Source organism: Pongo pygmaeus, chromosome 13 (genome assembly GCF_028885625.2).
Source record: "Pongo pygmaeus isolate AG05252 chromosome 13, NHGRI_mPonPyg2-v2.0_pri, whole genome shotgun sequence".
Taxonomy (NCBI): Eukaryota; Metazoa; Chordata; class Mammalia; order Primates; family Hominidae; genus Pongo; species Pongo pygmaeus.
In genome coordinates, this window is record NC_072386.2 from 66,122,136 (window position 1) to 66,140,938 (window position 18,803).

At 42.5% G+C, this 18,803-nt stretch overlaps 1 protein-coding gene across 17 annotated transcripts in view; it reads left to right on the plus strand.

The window, feature by feature from the left end:
* GCNT1 (glucosaminyl (N-acetyl) transferase 1) overlaps nt 1-18,803 on the plus strand; it is a 118,230-nt gene that overhangs the window by 82,646 nt on the left and 16,781 nt on the right. For 2 of the 17 annotated variants that reach the window (XM_054502943.2, XM_054502947.2), the window contains one exon: nt 2,529-2,610. The exons of the other annotated variants lie outside the window; for them this stretch is intronic. The gene's annotated coding sequence lies outside the window, so the exon portion shown is untranslated. The remainder of the gene's footprint in view (nt 1-2,528; nt 2,611-18,803) is intronic. 17 annotated transcript variants of the gene reach the window in all.

Consider the following 18,803-nt stretch of genomic DNA (forward strand, 5'->3'; position numbering starts at 1 on the left):
ATTTAGACGATGTGGCAATGGAGAATAAAGATTGCCGCTCAGGTTTACGAAGCTGTTTAAAGGGCACATTCACAGCTTACATCACAAATCAGTCCCTGAGGGTTGAAGAGGTTGCTCTGATGTGTCTTAGCACTGAAGCCTCCAAAAAGAGAATTTGTAAACATTCATATTCGCAGGAAGATTTGGGAGATTCCAGAGCTCCTTGAAAGGTTAGGAGGCAGGGCCAGGTATAATTAGAAGCTGTTAATAACTGGATCCAGTGTTGTTCTTGGCCAGAAAGAGAGATTATGCTGTATTCTCTTTGTTCTCCGGGGAGTCAGCCCTGGGCTGAGCCCTTGCCTCACTTCTTAATCCCGGTAAACTGGAGTAAATGACCATATTCAGAGCAGTGAAAGCCTGGGTTTCTTTACCTGGTAAGTGAGAATACAAATAGCTACTTACAGGGTGGTTGTGAAAATTAAGTAAGAAAAGGTATGTAAAATGCTTGGCAAAGTATTTGCTTATTATTAATATTAACAGTTTCCTAAATTCTGAGATAACTTTGTAAAAGCACCATCCATTTGATAATCATCTCTAAAGGAAGTTAAAAAAAAAAAAAACCACCACCACCAGCACAGTAATGAGCATACTTTGTGTCAGTGGGTATAATTTCGAAAAATGTCCGTGTAAGGGAAAAAATGTTCTCAGACTTGGGGAAATACAGTACATATTAGTATTTTGCCTTACAGTGCCCCCCTCCCACATCACGCATCTGCTAAGGAACAGCAAAGTGCTTTATCACTTAGGAATTGGGGACTCCCTAATGAATCCAGCTGCTCCTTTGTGCAGGTCAGGAGACCAAAGTCCAGAAAGGTTAAGGTCAATTCCAAAGACAGGATGAAAGTATCACCCAGTACAGTTTGAGGCAGGTTGTTTTCTGGGAGTTTTTTTTTTTATGGTTTTGTTTGTTTGTTTGTTTTGAGACAAAGTCTTGCTCTGCCTCCCAGGCTGGAGTGCAATGGCGTGATCTCTGCTCACTGCAACCTCTGCCTCTCAGGTTCAAGCGATTTCCTGCCTCAGCCTTCCACGTAGCTAGGACTACAGGTGCGAGCCACCATGCCTGGCTAATTTTTGTCTTTTTAGTAGAGACGAGGTTTCGCCATGTTGGCCAGGCTAGTCTCGAACTCCTGACCTCAGGTGATGCTCCCGCCTCAGCCTCACAAAGTGCTGGGATTACAGGCCTGAGCTATCGCGCCGGGCCTGGGTTTCTTTTTAGATACACATTCTAGAGTATCTAAAATCATGTTACGCTCCCAGACAATAATTTATAACCTGTAAGTACTGCATTTTCATTTCCTTCTCTGGAAAAGACTATGAGCTATAAGGCACACTTAACACAAAGCATCCAAGATGCTGCCCTACATTTTTTGGGAGAAAGGAAGTAGATTTTGTAATATTTGGACATTTCATGTTTTTTATTTTTATTTTTTGAGTTCATGCTAATTGAATAGACCCATGGAGTAGTGTGGGTAAAGGGGTGGGAGACAAGCCTAAGACTTGACCGAGGCCACTAAGAGCTCTCCAAAGCACCCACATGGATAGCTTCACAGAGACAGAGTGATGTGGGATTCAGTGCTGAAGTGAGAGATGACAATAATTCCTGTTTATTGAGCATCTGTTGTGTATACCAGTCACTGTGCTTGGCACTTTACAGGTTACTTAATCATCACTGAACAAATGAGAGGAGTCATTACGATGTCTCCATTTTTCAGATGAGGAAACTAAGGCTCAGAGAGGTTAAGCAACTTGCGGAAACCATGCATTTAGGAAGTAACATAGGCTATGTCTTCACTTCTGTTTGACTTCACACTTCTGTTTTCCTCCGTGGCCTCCAACAGTGAATGATGTTGGATTTCAAAGAGGGGCAATCATTGTGGTTTGGGAAAGGACCACAGGAAGGGGTTGAGCTGGATTTTGAACATGTAGAGGAAATTGGAGAGAGAGTGCTTTTCATTTTTGCTAATGGTTAGCCTTGTATTTTGCCATCTGGAATAAGGATACTTACTCTGACAGTCACATTTAGCAAACTGAAAATCCAAATTTGAGGGCTATCTCTAAAAACAAGGAATCTAGAATTTGAGAACTAGCATTTCTAAGACCAAGCCATTTAGGAGGCTCAAGTACTTAAAATTGGGACCGTTCAGAAAACCCAAGACGTGTGGCCCGTGTGACACACAGGATGGGTGACCTCAGGGCCAAAAACCCAGGGCCACCTAATCTTTAAGAGGGGACAGAATGAACTTTAATTTTCCAATCTAAAATTTTGTTTCCATAAAACCATGGTGTTCTATTTGGTATTATAAACTACCTACTTTTAGATTTGGGGAAAAAAAAAAGAAAAAGAAAAAGTCCATTACTCTTCAGTGTGGAATTTCAAAGTAGACAATGAGATCTTTTATTCTCATTTTTGGCCTGCAATGATAATGAGGTTGAAGATTGCTATTTAAAAAAAAAAACACTATTTGTTTTCTGTATGTATATATAAACAGATATTTCTGCTCAAGCCCATCAAAGTCAGCCTCTGCAAATGAAGTCTCCTGCCTGAGAGGACAGGTTTTTTTCCATGTAAAAGTGAGTTTCGCTATTACTTATACTTTGAGCAAATTGGGGTAACAGTAAAGGTGCACAGGCAGTCGGAAACACACTGGCCTTTTGGAGAAAGTTGGACAACCTTTGTTCTTTTATCTCTAAACTTTCATGACACTAAACTCAAAAAGGTTATTTACTTTTCAGACAACCTGAGGTCATACCTACTTATATTTCCCTTATTCTAATATATTGTTCTTCACTGTCTTCTCTTAATTTTATTTATTTATTTATTTGTTTATTTATTTATTTAGACAGAGTCTTACTCTGTCACCAGGCTGGAGTGTAGTGGTGCGATCTTGGCTCACGTTTGAAACCTCTGCCTCCCAGGCTCAAGCGAGTCTCGTGCCTCAGCGTCCCGAGTAGCTGAGATTGCAGGTGTGCACCACCACGCCTGGCTAATTTTTGTATTTTTAGTACAGACGGGGTTTCACCATGTTGGCTGGGCTGGTCTCGAAATCCTTGCCTCATGTGATCTGCCTGCCTTGGCCTTCCAAAGTGCTGGGATTACAGGCATGAGCCACTGCGCCCAGCATCTTAAGTTAATTTTTAAAAGCCTCTTCTGGGGCCTGGAGTGGTGGCTCACGCCTGTAATCCCAGCACTTTGGGAGGCCAAGGCGGGTGGATCACGAGGTCAGGAGTTTGAGACCAGCCTTGCCAACATGGTGAAACCCCGTCTCTATTAAAAATACAAAAATTAGCTAGGCATGGTGGTGCGTGGCTGTAGTCCCAGCTACTTAGGAGGCTGAGGCAGAAGAATTGCTTGAACCTGGAAGGCAGAGGTTGCAGTGAGCCTAGATCATGCCACTGCACTCTAGCCTGGGCGACAGAGTGAGACTCTGTCTTCAAAAAAAAAAAAAAGCCTCTTTCATGTAACATTCTTCATCTCATTCACTTGCCTACTCTGAAGGTGCATCTAGTCACGTCATAGTAAGCCAGCTGCATCTTTTAAAATCATAACAGAGACTGAAAACTCCCAAGGTTAAATCTGAGGAAATTCAGTGCATTAAGCATATTTGCACTGTTGTGCAGCCATCTCACACTATCCATTCCTAGAACTTTTCATTATCCCAAACAGAAACTGTACTCATGAAAACAGTAGCTCCCCATTCTTCCCTCCCCCAGCCCTGGAAACCACCATGCTACTTTCTGCCTCTGCGCATTTGACTACTCTAGGTACCTCTGTTAGTGGAATCCTAGTGAGAGGTGAAGCCAGCTGGGCTTCTGGGTTGAGTGGGGACTTGGAGAACTTTTGCATCTAGTTAAAGGATTGTAAATGCACCAATCAGTGCTCTGTGTCTAGCTCAAAGATTATAAACGCACCAATCAGCACTCTGTAAAAACGCACCAATCAGCACTTTGTAAAATGGACCAATCAGCACTCTGTAAAATGGACCAATCAATGCTTTGTAAAATGGACCAATCAGTGCTCTGTAAAATGGACCAATCAGCAGGATGTGGGTGGGGAACAAAGGAATAAAAGCTGGCCATCCCAGCCGGTGGAGGCAACCCACTCAGTTACCCTTCCATGCAGTGGAAGCTTGGTTCTTTTGCTCTTCACAATAAATCTTGCTTTGGTCACTCTTTGGGTCTGCACTACCTTTATGAGCTGAGAGGGTCTGCGGCTTCATTTGTGAAGTCAGAGCGAGACTACGAACCCAGTGAGAGGAACAAAGAACTCCAGGCATGCCATCTTTAAGAGCTGTAACGCTCACTGCGAAGGTCTGCGGCTTCATTCCTGAGGTCAGGGAGACCATGAGCCCACCGGAAGGAAGAAACTCAGGACACATCTGAACCTCTGAAGGAACAAACTCCAGACGCATCATCTTTAAGAGCTGTAACACTCACGGGGAGGGTCCGCAGCTTCATTCTTGGTCAGTGAGACCCAGAATCCATCAGAAGGAATAAATTTGGGACACAATAGCATATCTGTTCTATTGTGTCTGACTTATTTGAGTTAGCTTAATGCCTCCAGGATTCGTTCATGTTGTACCCTAAGCCAGAATTTCATTCCTTTTTACGACCAAATACTGATCAGTTGTATGGATATACCACATCTTGTTTATCACGTGCTTTTCTTAATCATTAGGATGGTCTTCATTCAGATATAATGCAATCATGGACATTCATTTGGCTTTCAAGGGAATGAAATTTGTACGGGTAAAGCCATATATGTATTTCTAGCAATACATTTTATTTATTTTTATTGTACTTTAAGTTCTAGGGTACATGTGCACAACGTGCAGGTTTGTTACATATGTATACATGTGCCATGTTGGTGTGCTGCACCCATTAACTCGTCATTTACGTTCGGTATATCTGCTAATGCTATCCATCCCCCTTCACCCCACCCCACAACAGGCCCTGGTGTGTGATGTCCCCCTTCCTGTGTCCAAGTGTTCTCATTGTTCAGTTCCCACCTACGAGTAAGAACATGCAATGTTTGGTTTTTTGTCCTTGCGATAGTTTGCTGAGAATGATGGTTTCCAGCTTCATCCATGTCCCTACAAAGGACATGAACTCATCCTTTTTTATGGCTGCATAGTATTCCATGGTGTATATGTGCCACATTTCTTAATCCAGTCTATCATTGTTGGACATTTGGGTTGGTTCCAAGTCTTTGCTATTGTGAATAGTGCCGCAATAAACATACATGTGCATGTGTCTTTATAGGAGCATGATTTATAATCCTTTGGGTATATACCCAGTAATGGGATGGCTGGGTCAAATGGTATTTCTAGTTTTAGATCCCTGAGGAATCGCCACACTGTCTTCCACAATGGTTGAACCAGTTTACAGTCCCACCAACAGTGTAAAAGTGTTCCTATTTCTCCACATCCTGTCCAGCACCTGTTGTTTCCTGACTTTTTGATGATCGCCATTCTAACTGGTGTGAGATGGTATCTCAGTGTGGTTTTGATTTGCATTTCTCTGATGGCCAGTGATGATGAGCATTTTTTCATGTGCCTGTTGGCTGCATAAATGTCTTCTTTTGAGAAGTGTCTGTTCATATCCTTTGCCCACTTTTTGATGGGGTTGTTTGTTTTTTTTTGTAAATTTGTTTGAGTTAGATTCTGGATATTAGCCGTTTGTCAGATGAGTAGATTGCAAAAATTTTCTCCCATTCTGTAGGTTGCCTGTTCACTCTGATGGTAGTTTCTTTTGCTGTGCAGAAGCTCTTTAGTTTAATTAGATCCCATTTGTCAACTTTGGCTTTTGTTGCCATTGCTTTTGGTGTTTTAGACATGAAGTCCTTGCCCATGCCTATGTCCTGAATGGTATTGCCTAGGTTTTCTTCTAGAGTTTTTATGGTTTTAGGTCTAACATTTAAGTCTTTAATCCATCTTGAATTAATTTTTGTATAGGAAGGGATCCAGTTTCAGCTTTCTACATATGGCTAGCCAGTTTTCTCAGCACCATTTGTTAAATAGGGAATCCTTTCTTCATTTCTTGTTTTTGTCAGGTTTGTCAAAGACAAGATAGTTGTAGATGTGTGGTATTATTTCTGAGGGCTCTGTTCTGTTCCATTGGTCTATATCTCTGTTTTGGTACCATACCATGCTGTTTTGGTTACTGTAGCCTTGTTGTATAGTTTGAATTCAGGTAGCGTGATGCCTCCAGCTTTGTTCTTTTGGCTTAGGATTGACTTGGCGATGTGGGCTCTTTTTTGGTTCCATATGAACTTTAAAATAGTTTTTTCCAATTCTGTGAAAAAAAAGTCATTGGTAGCTTGATGGGAATGGCATTGAATCTATAAATTACCTTGGGCGGTATGGCCATTTCACAATATTGATTCTTCCTATCATGAGCATGGAATGTTCTTCCATTTGTTTGTATCCTCTTTTATTTCCTTGAGCAGTGGTTTGTAGTTCTCCTTGAAGAGGTCCTTCACATCCCTTGTAAGTTGGATTCCTAGGTATTTTATTCTCTTTGAAGCAATTGTGAATGGGAGTTCACTCATGATTTGGCTCTCTGTTTGTCTGTTGTTGGTATATAAGAATGCTTGTGATTTTTGCACATTGATTTTGTATCCTGAGACTTTGCTGAAGTTGCTTATCAGCTTAAGGAGATTTGGGGCTGAGACGATGGTGTTTTCTAGATACACAATCATGTCATCTGCAAACACGGGCAATTTGACTTCCTCTTTTCCTAATTGAATACCCTTTATTTCTTTCTCCTGCCTGATTGCCCTGGCCAGAACTTCCAACACTATGTTGAATAGGAGTGGTGAGAGAGGGCATCCCTGTCTTGTGCCAGTTTTCAAAGGGAATGCTTCCAGTTTTTGCCCATTCAGTATGATATTGGCTGTGAGTTTGTCATAGATAGCTCTTATTATTTTGAGATATGTCCCATCAATACCTAATTTATTGAGAGTTTTTAGCATGAAGCATTGTTGAATTTTGTCAAAGGCCTTTTGTGCATCTATTGAGATAATCATGTGGTTTTTATCGTTGGTTCTGTTTATATGCTGGATTACTCTAGCAAAACAATTTAAATTTAAAGAGAAGTTGGAAGGATATTGGTATTGAGAAAGCACTGTAACTAACAGCAGAGATATTAATGTGATTTTTTGCTGTTGAAAACACAAATATTATCGTCTTGAGAGCGCGTGGTTATAGAATCCTTTTTGAATCGCTACATTTTCTCATTTTCATTCTTGCTTTGGTACTGAACTGCAGCTAGAATCTGCAAGCCTTGCTGATTTGCCATGGGCCCCGCAATGGTGGCCAAACATGATGGAGAAAAGAGATGGGCTTGGGAAGGAGGAGCCCGCAGCAGGATCATTCTTGTGTATCAGGTCTGCACTGCTGGTGCCCTCATTTCATCCTTCCCCCTCTTTTCTTTTTTGGTTCCATTAGTGTATCGTCTCCAGGTTCTTGGGAAAAGGATTAGCCCAGGCCAGTTATTGGGTGTTCTTTCATCCTTTCAAGATATCATTTTGTGTTTATTTTTATTTTTTTGAGACAGCCTCTCGCTCTGTCACCCATCCTGGGGTGCAGTGGTGCAATCACAGCTCACGGCATCCTCAACTTCCCAGGCTCCAATGATCCTTCCACCTCAGACTCCCAAGTAGCTGGGAACACAGGTGTGCACCACGCCTGGCTAATTTTTGTATTTTTGGTACAGACGGGGTTTCACCATGTTGCCTAGTCTGGTCTCAAACTCCTGAGCTGAAGTGATCTGCAGCACCTCGGCCTCCCCAAACGTTAGGATTACAAGCGTGAGCCATTTTGCCCAGTGCATTTTGTGTTTAAAGAGAGATCAGATGAGAACAGCTTTGGCCTTTAGTCATGTGTGTGTGTGTGTGTGTGCGCGTGCGTGTGTGTGTGTGTGCGTGTGTGTGTGTGTGTATGCGTGTGTGTGTACTTACTGTTCACAAAAAAAATTTACAGAATGTCTTGGTTCTTCCCCATTTCCTTACTTTTGGGGGACAGTTTTAGCCTTTCCACAATTACCAGGCAAACCTCATTATACACAAGAGGGATCATCCCAGGGGAGGGTAGAGCTGGCCCTGGAGCCACTGCTGTGGCTCCTCCTTTGCAGAACTTTTCTGCAGCCTACTTCTCAGGTGGGCTATTTCTGTGAGATCATTTAAATCATTCTGTTTGCGTGTATGAGTGAAAGTGGCCCTGTTTATCATTACTCTTTTCATTTCTTTACTGAAACTTGCCCTTGTTTGCACAGATGTGCTTACAAATTTACTCATCATGGCTCATCATATTGAGAAACAGATTTCGTGTCATAATAGAGTGGGGAAGGACGTCCTTACAGATTTGGAACCTAAGTGGCAAACAGCTGTTATCTCTTACTCACCTTCCTCTTGTTTTTAAAACTGCTTTTCATTGCATATCACAATCTCCTCCTCTTCGCAGGCTTCCTTTGCTTCAGGTTTCCCCTAACTGAGCAAGCCAAAGAAGTTGGAAATGCATTTCTCTCGTATTTTCTAATATCTAAATCTTACCCATTTTCAAGATTCAGGTCAATTGTAATTGAGGAAGCCTTCTTGGATCCTTTCTTTTCCTCCTGACGAATTTACAGTTTTCCACTTTGTGGCATAGACTGAGGGTGTATTTCATCTTTCCTGCAAAGTCAATAGGCAGAAAGGGTAGGTGTCAGTTCTTCCCCCAGGCTGTCAGCTGGTGCGTCCCTGATGTGCCTTTGGGAGAGAGAGCATGGGGAAAGAGAGGATGCTTTTTCTTCTGTTAACGTGCTAATAAATACTATTTTCATTAATGAGTGAAATGCAAGGGTTATTTAAATGACATTTTGTCTCAAAGTAGTATAATGATTACAAGAAAAAAATTCTGTAGAACTTTTCATGTCATTAATTCAGGCATGGAGAACTGATATTTTTTCTTCTGTATGTAAACTACACAGATGAAACCTAATTTTATTTAATTTCATCTAACTTAGAAAGAAGGCATCAAATTTCATTATGTATTTTAACATTTTTATATAATTATAAAATATGTTTTAATATAGGATTACTCAGAAAAAAAAAAAAAAGGCTGGGCGTGGTGGCTCACGCCTGTAATCCCAGCACTTTGGGAGGCCAAGGTGGGAGGATTGCTTGAGGCCAGGAGTTCGAAATCAGCCTGGCTAACATGGTGAAACCATCTCTACTAAAAATACAAAAATTAGCCAGATTGGTGGCGTGTGCCTGTAATCCCAGCTACTCAGGAGCCTGAGGTTGCAGTAAGCCAGGATTGTGCGACTGCACTCCAGCCTGGGCGACAGAGCAAGACTCCGTCTCAAAATAAATAAATACGTATATATGTATGGGATTCAATGGTGAGTGGAATTGTAAAAAGAAAATAGGAATGGAGAAAAGGAAATTCCTGTACCCATTCTGCTTAATCAAGACTTTAGGACAAGCTTGTCTAACTCGCAGCCCAGGATGGCTTTGAATTCTGCCTGATATACATTTGTAAACTTTCTTAAAACATGAGATTTTTTTGTGATTTTTTTTTTTTAAGCTTATCAGCTATTGTTAGTGTTAGTGAATTTTATGTGTGGCCAAAAACACTTCTTCTTTTTCCAGGGAATAAGGCCCAGGGAATCCAAAAGATTGGACACCCCTGCTTTAGAATATTGATTTGTATCAGTTATATGTAAAAGCTGATTAGCCATCTTTATAGGTCTTAATTTTATCACTACCTGTAAGGCTTTTTAAAAATGTAGTTCTTATTTTAATCAGAGTTATAAATGCACGTGATTTAAAAAAGAAGATATTTCCACAAGCGTGTCAAGAACTATGAAGGGTCTGAGATTTTACCCTAGTTGAAAGTTAACAAGCCTGTTAACAATTTTCATGGATCCTGGCAAAAGACACAGACTCCTGGGCCAGAGATGAAGTGCCATTTATGACCTATATTAAGCAGTAACAGAGGATCAGCATTTTTCTTATAGGTTGCTAGAGCCTTAATTCCCACAGGGCAGTATGAAGAGGGCCAAGTGATAACTACAAACAGTGGGTTGCATTATGGGAAAGAAACCCTGAGCTTAGAGAAGCCAAATCTTTTATAGTGGGCAGTAAGCATGCTGTGCTTTGCCCAGGTAACATTGTCTTTATTATATTGTCAGTAAGAAGATTTGCCCTTTGCTAGGGAGGGAAACACCATCTCTGTCTTTCTAGGCTGTTTGCTGTAAAAATAGCCTTGAAAAAATTATCTGGAACAAAAAGTGCCTCACGTGCAAGATGTACAGAAATGCAAGCCACCCATGACGAATTGCCTCCCAACAAAGAGTTGTACTTACGAAAAACAGCATGCTTCTCCCAATGGCCCCCCAAATCTCCTACTCCCTAAAACTCCATTGTCCATTAGAAATATAATGTGAGAAATAAAATTTTCTAGTAGCAGCATTAAAAAAAAGAATCAGGGCTGGGCGTGCTGGCTCATGCCTGTAATCCCAGCACTTTGGGAGGCTGAGGCGGGCGGATCACGAGGTCAGGAGATCGAGACCATCCTGGCTAACATGGTGAAACCCTGTCTCTACTAAAAATAAAAAAAAAAAACATTAGCCGGGCGTGGTGGCGGGCGCCTGTAGTCCCAGCTACTCAGGAGGCTGAGGCAGGAGAATGGCATGAACCCGGGAGGCAGAGCTTGCAGTGAGCCGAGATTGCGCCACTGCACTTCAGCCTGGGTGACAGAGGGACACTTCATCTCAAAAATAAAAAAAGAACCGATAAAATTTTTTTTTTCCTTTTGAGACAGGGTCTTGCTCTCTTACCCAGGCTGGAGTGCAATGGCTCATTGCAGCCTCCATCTCCTGGGTTCAGGTGATCCTCCCACCTCAGCCTCTTGGGTAGCTGAGACTACAGGCATGCGCCACCACACCGGGCTAATTTTTTTTTTTTTTTTGGTAGAGATGGGAGTCTCACTGTGTTGCCCAGGCTGGTCTCGAACTCCTGGACTCAAGTGATCCTCCTGCCTCAGCTTCTCAAGGTGCTGGGATTATAGGTGTGGGCCACTGCATCTGTCCAAATTAACAGTATATTATCTTTAATCTAGTATATCAAAATTTTATAATGTTAATATGTAAACAGTATAAAAAAGTGAAATATTGAAATGATACATGTGTCTAATATTTGTATTACAATATAATAATAGTATCTTACATGATGTGGTCATTAAAGTGAAATACAGTCCTACCGAAACAGTAATGTGTTTAAGGGAAAGACATTTAATACTGCTTCAAGTTTTAAAATGTAAATAATTAAAATTTTAAAAAAAAGTATTTGTTGAGACTAGCCTCATTTTAAGTGCTCAGTAGTTGCATGTGACTACTGGCTAACATTCTCTACTGCATAGCCCTGAAGTTAACCATTTTCAACTTTTTACAGATTTCTTTAGGTGTGTGTTTTCATATCTCTAAATAATAACGCTTATACGGTTTTTAAATTATTCAGCTTTAAGTTTTTTCTACTGTTAAGGAGGGGGTTTTTTGTTGTTTTTTGTTTTAATAGAGACGGTCTTTCTCTGTCACCCAGTCTAGAGTGCAGTGGTGCAATCATAGCTCACCGCAGCCTCGAACTCCTGGGCTCAAGTGATCCTCCCATCTCAGCCTTCTGAGTAGCTGGGTCTACAGGCATGCACCACCACACCCAGCTAATTTTTAAATTTTTCTTGTTTTTGTAGAGATGGTATCTCACCACTTTACTTGGACTAGTCTCAAACTCTTGGGCTCAAGTGATCTTCCAACCTCAGCCTCCCAAAGTGCTAGGATAACAGGCACAAGCCACCACACCTGACCATTAAGGAGGGTTTAATTCTCTTTCAGCCAAAACCCTCCACCACACTTGCACTCATTTCCTGGCTGTCTCTCATCCCCAAAGTCAACGATTCTGAAAAACTTTTTGTCTTGTGTGTGTATTTTTAAATATGAGATGGGGTCTTGCTATGTTGATTCAGGTTGTTCCAGGCTGATCTGAAACTCCTGGGCTCAAGTGTTCTTCCCGCCTCAACCTTCCAAGTAGCTGGGATCATAAGTGTGTGCCACCATGCCTGGCCCGAAAACTTTTTTATTTCAGCACTGTTTATGCTCTAAAAAAATCACTGAGGATCACAAAGAGCTTTTGTTTATGTGGGTTATATCTATTGGTATATATTCTATCAGAAAGTAAAACTGAGGCTGGACATGGTGGCTCACGCCTGTAATCCTAGCGCTTTGGGAGGCCAAGGCAGGAGGATTGCTTGAGGCCAGGAATTCAAGACCAAGTTTAAGTCCAGCTTGGGCATCATAGTGAGACCCTATCTCTACAAAAATAAACAGCCGGGTGCACCTGTGGTTGCAGCTGCTTGAGAGGCTAAGGTGGAAGGATCACCTGAACCCAGGAGTTTGAGGCTGCAGTGAGCCAAGATAATGACATTGTACTACAGACTGGGTGATGGAGTGAGACCCTGTCTTAAAAAAAAAAAAAAGAGAGAAAGCAAAAAACTTAAGTATTACTTCTGTGAAAATAACAATGATAAGCCCTTTATTTTAACATAAGTAATTTCTTGTGAAAATCTTTTCAGAAAAATTAGAAGAATAACAGTGTTTTTGTATTTTTGCAAGTCTCTTTTACTGTTTGACTTAATAGAAAATACCTGAATTCTGATACTTCTGCACTTACTCTGTTGAAAACAAACACATCATGTAGACCGTGGAAAACTGCGCCGTATATAACACAGAGGGAGTGAAAAGTGTGCAGAATGGCCTAGTATTATTATGAAAATAGTTTTGAGACCCTCTGTATATTGTCATGCTTTTTGTTTGACCACAACTCAATGTTTATATTACTATAACCATGTATAAACTGAGCATAGCATACCATGATTGCTTTTTTTTTTTTTTCTGTGATGGAGTCTCACTCTGTTACCCAGGCTGGAGTGCAGTGGCACCATTTTGGCTCACTGCAACCTCCGCCTCCCAGATTCAAGTGATTCTCCTGCCTCAGCCTCCAGAGTAGCTGGGACTACAGGCACGTGCCACCACACCCAGCTAATTTTTGTATTTTTAGTAAACACGGGGTTTCACCATGTTGGCCAGGCTGGTCTCAAACTCCAGACCTCATGATCCACCCACCTTGGCCTCCCAAAGTGCTGGGATTACTGGTGTGAGCCACCATGCCCGACCATGATTTCTTTTATTGTACGTACTTGTTGGCATATTTTACTCACTTGTACTCACTTACTGGCATTTTTTCATGTTGTTTGTTTATTATATGTACCTTTATGTTTTTCGGAGATGGAGTCTCACTCTGTCACCCAGGCTGGAGTGCAGTGGTGCTATCTCGGCTCACTGCAACCTCCACCTCCCAGGTTCAAGTGATTATCCTGCCTTAGCCTCCCAAGCACCTGGGATTATAGGCGCGTGCCACCACACCCGGCTAATTTTTTGTGTTTTTAGTAGAGACAGGGTTTTGCCAAGTTGGCCAGCCTGGTCTTGAACTACTGACCTCAAGTGATCAGCTTGCCTGGGCATCCCAAAGTGCTGGGATTACAGGTGTGAGCTACCGTACCTGGCCTGCATTTTACTTATTTAATTCTGAACTCTACCTTAGTTATCAAAATCTCTTCTAAATCCGTTAATTTACAGCAGGGGTTCTCTGTTTCTCTCAAATATTTTCTGGAGCTGTTTACTTGCTTTAATTAAGGACTGGTTTCTTCCTAGTACTCCCACACAACCATCATCTTGGGATCTCTCTTTGTAATCCTAGGATTTCTGTTGCCTGTCATTTATATTGGGTCCCTTGATTACTGGATCCTGTCTCTTCCTTTTTTTTTTTTTGAGACAAAGTCTCACTCTGCTGTCACCCAGGCTGAAGTGCAGTGGCTCAATCTCACTCACTGCAACCTCCGCCTCCCAGGTTCAAGCAATTCTCCTGCCTCGGCCTCCCAAGTAGCTGAGATTACAGGTGCGCACCACCACATCCGGTTAATTTTTGTATTTTCAGTAGAGATGAGGTTTCGCCATGTTGGCCGGGCTGGCCTGAACTCCAGACCTCAGGTGATCTGCCTGCCTCGGCCTCCCAAAGTGCTGGGATTATAGGCGTGAGCCACTGTTCCCGGCCAGATCCTGTCTTTTTCTTAATGGGCAGTAGAGCACAAACTTGGGGGCCAGATTATGTGGGTTTGAAGCCTAGCTCTTCTGCTTACTAGCCATGTGACGTTGGAAGAGCTATTTAACCTCTTTATGCCTCAGTTTCCTTATCTGGAAAATAATACTTTCTATGTAGCATTCTCCTGAAGATTCTATGTGTTAATACGGGTAAGCCATTTAGAAGAGTTCCAGAGCATATTAAGCACTCCAGGTTAGTGATGTTGTTAATGCTCTTACAGTTGCTGGTGAATTTCATCTTTTAGTGTCATACTTCTCATAGTAACCTGCTGAGAAAGGTGCATGTGACTTTGCTGGTATAAAAATGCCTTTCTGTTACATCACATTTGACCAATAGCTTGGCTGGTTATTTAGAATTCCAGTTGAAAATAGTTTTCCTTCAGAATTTGGAAAGCATTGCTCTATTTTAGTCTACCTTTCAGCAGAAGGTGGGCCATAGGTTGCACAGTCTCAGCTTTCCCCATAGTCTGCTTTAGGATTCAGCTTTCTGAGATCTCCAAGTCAGTTATCATTCACTACCTCTAACTTTCAAATTTTTGATGCTACTACTTCAGTTATATTCTTTGTGTTTGAGGGACTTAGCCTTTTTTGAAAAATTGCTTATTATCATTTTATCTTAAACAGAGTATGCTTTTAGATATCTTCAGTCCCTGCAAGTTTGTGGGGAACTAGAAACAGAACTCTTCTCTGGCAGTCAAAAGAGAAGAAAGAATAGGGCTGGGTGCAGTGGCTCTTGCCTACAGTCCTAGCACTTTGGGAGGCAGAGGTGGGTGTATCACTTGAGGTCAGGAGTTCGAGACCAGCCTGGCCACAATGGTGAGACCCTCATCTCTACTTAAAAAAAAAAAAAACTGGATCTAAATTTTTAGCAGAAGAACTTGGCTGGTTCCTCATGGCCAGCCACAGTTAGGGTCTCAGCAGTTTGTTCAGTGTGAGACCACAGAGGAGCTAAGCAGCTCACTGCAGGGAGTCACAGACAGGTATCAGAGACTACCCTCCAAGCAGGGCAAGGTTGTGGTGGGGACAGAGACCAAATACCCTGAGATGAGATGAGGCTATGAAAGTGCAATTGGCCAGAAAGAACTCCACCCTGAATGGCAAGGCCTTCACCTTCTGATCTTACTTGTTTCCTGCTCCTTCCCTTGACCTACCTTGGGTGGCGTTTGGGCTCCCTCACTTGGGTCACAGTCCACCGAGATACTGGCATGGCTTTGACATCAAACACAGTAGTTGGTATTTTGCTCCAGTCACAGCAGCCTCTGGGACACAGAACAGTAGTCCTTGGAGAGTCAGTGAAATTGATAAGTATTCACTGGGACTAGAAGCCAACTGAACTTAGACCATGCTTCTTGCTGCCGAAGGGCAATAGGTTGGTGACCCGGGTTTATCCATCAGTGTTTTGTTTATGCATAGATGTGTGCATATGCTTACGTGCATATGTAGGCATGAGCCACCGCGCCCAGCCAGTTTTTCTTCTTGAAGATGTCTCTCCCAGGGCCTTCTGACCAGTTCCAGTCTGCTGTGGTTGTCTGTTGGCTTGTTATATGGCCTAGATGTTCCTTGACCTGGGGATTCTTTTCTTTCTTCTTCGGTTAGACCTCCTTTCTGATTCTTACATCCTCCCCTTTCTTGGTTAATAATACGTACATATATTTGAGACAGGGTCTCACTCCTGTTGCCTAGGCTGGAGTGCAGTGGTGTGATCATGGCTTACTGCAGCCTTGACCTCCTGGGCTCAGGTGATCCTCCCACCTCAGCCCCCTGAGTAGCTGGGACTACAGGTGCACACCACCACACGTAGATAATTTCGTATTTTTTGTAGAGACAGGGTCTCTCCATGTTGCCCAGGCTGGTCTTGAACTCCTGGGCTCAGGTGATCCACCCGCCTCCACCTCCCAAAGTGCTAGGATCAGAGGCATGAGCCATGGCACCTGGCTAATAATTATTGAATATAACTCATTCTCCAGTAGCTGGAATACATTTTGCTTCTGAATCCATTTGATGTGGCTTAGTTTCCCCCCATCCCCTGGAAGTATATGCAGTATTCTTCCTCCCATTGTTCTGACATTTCATGATTAATGAATACATCTTGGTGTGGGTCTGTTGTCATCCACTGTGCTGATACCCTAGGAGATTTTGCAATCTAGAAACCATTCTTTCATTTTGGGAAATACTCTTGAATTATTTAGTTGACGACTTTCTTCCTTGTTTCTTTTTCTTCTGTTTTCTTTTTCTGGAGCTGTTGGTATTCATATGGTAGGTCTCCTGATCTAGTTCTCTAAATTACTGTATGTTTTGTCTTATTTTCTCATCCCTCAGTTTGTCTATTTGCTTAACAACCTGAGAGTGTTTCTCACTTTATCTTCCAACCCTTCTATTGAGTTTCTCTATTTTTTGAGCCAGAATCTTGCTCTGTTGCTCAGGGTGAAGTGCAATGGCACAATCTCAGCTCACTACAACCTCCTCCTCCTGGGTTCAAGCGATTGTCCTGTCTCAGCCTCCCAAGTAGCTGGGATTACAGGCACACACCACCACGCCCAGCTAATTTTTGTACTTTTAGTAGAAACAGGGTTTCATCATGTTGGCCAGGCTGGTCCCAAACTCCTGCCTTAGGTGATCTGTCCACCTCATCCTCCCAGTCTGCCTCATCCTCCCAAAGTTCTGGGATTACAGGCTTGAGCCACTGTGCCCAGCCTGAGCCACCACACCTGGCCGAGTTTTTCATCTTTGCTATCATGTTAATAATTTTCAAGGGCTCTTTTTATTTGCTAGTTGTTTTATTTATGTGGTTTCCTGTTTGTTCTAGTCATCTATTGCTGTGAGGCAAACCACTTCAAATGTAGTAGGATACAACAATATCATTTTATTTTTTTGCTCACACATTCTGTTGGTCAAGACTTCAGTGAAGACTGGAGTGACTAGGGGCTGTAGTCATCTGATGGCTTCTTCACTCACATGTCTGACATCTGGGCTGGGATGACTTGAAAACAGGGCTCAGCTGGAACAGTTGACTAGGGTACCTATATCTGGTCTCTCTATGTGGCTTCTTACAGCATGGAAGCTGGTTCTAAAAGGGAGCTTCTATCTAGAGAGCACATTTTTCAAGACAACTGGGTGGAAGCTGCATGGTTTTACATGACCTTGCCTTGATGGTGACATAGTATTTCTTCTGCCAAACTCTGTTGGTCAAACCATAATCATAATGTGTCTGGAGTTGGTTCCTTCTGGAGGTTTCTTGGTCTCGCGGACTTCAAGAATGAAGCCGCAGACCTTTGCAGTGAGTGTTACAGCTCTTAAAGGTGGTGCGGACCCAAAGAGTGAGCAGCAGCAAGATTTATTGTGAAGAGCAAAAGAACAAAGCTTCCACAGCGTGGAAGGAGACCCAAGCAGGTTGCCACTGCTGGCTCAGGTGTCCAGCTTTTATTCCTTTGTTTGGACCCTCCCATGTCCTGCTGACTGGTCCATTTTACAGAATGCTGATTGGTGCATTTACAATCCTCTAGCTAGACACAGAGCACTGATTGGTGTTTTTACAATCCTCTAGCTAGACAGAAAAGTTCTCCAAGTCCCCACTCGACCCAGGAAGTCCAGCTGGCTTCACCTCTCAATCCCCCTCTAAACAGGATACCCCAACTGCTGTTGGGAATTGGGTGATGACCACTCTAGCTAATTCCTGCTGGATAGGAGTGAAGAAGGGGCCCTGCAGTTGTAGTGTCCTCCAGAGGGGAACTCTTTAGGCCAGTCAAAGGGCCAGCAGGTCAGTCCAGGGGTCCTCAGTAGAAGTTGTTAGTTGAGCTCATTTGGGGTTCCATTTGTAAGACCATCTGTAGCTTGATGGCCTCAATCCTAGAGGAAACAAATTTGACAAGGAGGTTAAAAATACAAGCCCGAAGGCGAGTAATAGCAAGATGGCTGTCATGGGACCTAGAAAGGGGAGAAGTCATGTCCCCCAACTCCAGAGGTTGGTATAAGAGTTTGAAAGGCATTGTCTGATTTCAGAAGCCTTTTCCTGTAAATGCCGGGCAGCATCTCGTACTGTCCCTGACTGGTTAGTGTAAAAGCAACACTCTTTCCCTAAGAAGGTGTAAAGCTCTCCTTTCTCAGCAGTGAGGAGGTCTAGGCCTCAGCGGTTTTGGAGAGTCACTGCTGCCAAAGAGTCTATTTGGGATTTTAGTTACTATCCTTACTGGATAGATTTTTTATTTGTTGCAAACTGTCTGAGAAATCCTTTGAGAGTGTGTGGTAGTAATGAAGTAGATAAATCTGATATTCTGGTTCCTGTAGCAGTGGCCATTTCTAACCCTATAAGTAGGGGTATTAGTTGTATCGCCCTGCACTGATGGACTTGAGCTTTGAGGGGCACTGACAAGGTCTGATTTCCATAAGATTAGAAGTTAGGATAATACATGTTACACTGTTAACGTTTAGCAAACTTTACTTTTGTTGAAAATCTTGTAAGTTTGGGATTTTAATTTTTCTTTGCTATTAATAAAACCTTGTTCAGTCCTTATTAACTTAGAATTGGTATAGATGGCTCCTTCCTGATTCTGTAAGTACTTTAAGGTTTGGCTGAG